The sequence below is a fragment of the Macrobrachium nipponense genome, chromosome 14 (assembly GCF_015104395.2).
Source record: "Macrobrachium nipponense isolate FS-2020 chromosome 14, ASM1510439v2, whole genome shotgun sequence".
Classification (NCBI taxonomy): Eukaryota; Metazoa; Arthropoda; class Malacostraca; order Decapoda; family Palaemonidae; genus Macrobrachium; species Macrobrachium nipponense.
Window position 1 is genome coordinate 25,092,666 of NC_087207.1, and position 2,500 is coordinate 25,095,165.

General features: G+C 32.9%; 1 protein-coding gene across 3 annotated transcripts in view; it reads right to left on the bottom strand.

Annotated features, from left to right (window-relative positions):
* Positions 1 to 2,500, bottom strand: part of LOC135226406 (metal cation symporter ZIP14-like) — a 198,569-nt gene that overhangs the window by 24,022 nt on the left and 172,047 nt on the right. The window lies entirely within an intron of this gene.

Sequence of the window (2,500 nt, forward strand, 5' to 3'; positions counted from 1 at the left end):
TAATCCCACATTAAGTAGGTCATCACCTTAGCCGCCTAATTCTCATCCATTTCACCTTCTCTATCTGTTGAAATAGAATCTACCAATCCTTTAAAAAAAAAACATTATTAACTATGCTGACGCGAGTACTGTAGGGAATTCAGTACAAGAAACAAACCACTATATAAGAGATCCAGTTTTTCCGGTTAGGGCGTAACAATCGCTGAATGATTGTGCGTTGTTACGCCACACTGAGAGAACACTTCATTTTAGAGGGAGTGGTCCATCTCTTGAGAGACATTGCGAAAAAACCTAGACTGGAACAGGATACAGAATCTAGGCCGAAGGCCAACCGCTGAGACCTACGAGAGAGGGTGGAAGTAAGAAGGAAAAGAATATGTACGGAGGTACAGTAACAGGAACGAAAGGAGTTGCAGCTATGGCCAGAAGGGACGCCGAAAAGAACCTTAGTAACGCCTACAGTGCACCGTGTGAGGTGCACAGATGGCGGTATATTACTACGGAGCTGAGGTGTAGAGAGAAAAGATCTACTCACCACTACCCATTATTATATTATTACTATTATTATTATTATTATTATTATTATTATTATTATTATTATTATTATTATTATTATTTAGAAAATGAAACCTATTCATACGGAATTCAAGTTTCCAAAGTAATCATAAAAACAGATAAATTAACAAATAAATCAGTTAAAATGGAAGTACAATAAATTAAAATACAAGTTGAATTGTTCATAGGGTAGCAATGCATTGCCATCTTCGGTTGAACTTCTGAAGTACTGAGCTGAAAGCAATCCGCAAGCAGCTATTACGTGGGTCTTTCTCTCTCTCTCTCTCTCTCTCTCTCTCTTTAATATGCACCGCTAACCTTCCTAGACCGCGGGTTACACACACACACTTAGAAACTACTTTCTCGTTCGGGCTAAACGAAATTTGGCAGCTTTAACTTCGCCACTTTTCCTTCCATCAAGGCTTTTGGCGGCTTATCTCCTCTACTTATGTTTTAATCATTACTAACGTTCATAGTTCTGGAAGACATATTTCATTACACTGTTCTCCAGACAATGCTCTATTCTTTTCAAATATTACGATTGTTATCGCACTTTTTATATGTATGTATATATAATTATATATATTTTTTGTTCACCTAAGATGATGATGTTATGGCTCCCTGCTGGATTCTTTTGCTTTCATATATATATATATATATATATATATATATATATATATATATATATATATATATATACGTATATATATATATATATATATATATATATATATATATAGTACATATACATGGTCCCGTGAGAGAAGTATATAAGAAATCCTCATGTTATACATATATATATATATATATATATATATATATATATATATATATATATATATATATATATATATATATATTTTCACATAAGCAGATGATATAATGACTCGATACTGAATTCTTTCTCTTTCATACATACATATACATATATATATATATATATATATATATATATATATATATATATATATATATATATATATATATATATATATAGAAGTCAATAACTTCGACTTCATTCTCTGCACTGTGTTTTTCACTAATAATAATAATAATAATAATAATAATAATAATAATAATATCTAATTCCATTTCATTAACAATGCAAGTCCCAACCTTTCAAACGATAATTTGTAAGACGAGGAAATTCGCAGCTGCAGGCTAATTTTACGATTCATTTAAAGACCAAAATCACCCAAAATTAGGTATGCACAAAATTGCATCGACGCCCGCATGCAGTTTAAACATGTGTTAGGAAGTGGATGCAATAATATACATATATGTGTGCATATACTTATATATATATATATATATATATATATATTATATATATATATATATATATATATATAAGAGAGAGAGAGAGAGAGAGAGAGAGAGAGAGAGAGAGAGAGAGTTTTCTACTGCCTCTATATAATAATATAATAAAGGAAATTACAGTACGTGCATGTATATGTATATCGTCGTATACTGAAATATTACCGTTAAATACAATACTTTTAACACCTGACACATTAATCACATTACTGTATCTTCTTGATAAGGAACGAAAACAAGTTTTAAAAAACACAACACACAACAACAACAAAAAAGCCAACACCAAGGGGGTCCTGAACCTCCACACACAAACAATTCATTACCTGTGAGTTCAAAGGTGGCCAAGGCGCAGCAAAGTCATTGCAATGTCGCTTGCAGAAGCACAATGCCCTGTGAGAACCGTCTGGTTCGACCAACGCTTCAGTACTACCTGAAAAACGCGCGTTTGGGCCACAGCTAAATGATTTGTAGATGATCTGGAAATTCATGAATACGATCTTCACAGACGCACAACCTTCAACTGGGTCTGGGAAGGTCTGAATTCTGATCAGGCCGAGGCCTCTGTCCATCTTTATTCGATTTGCCCGTTTATATTACTCTAGATCTGTTATCTGACTTGGAAATACTA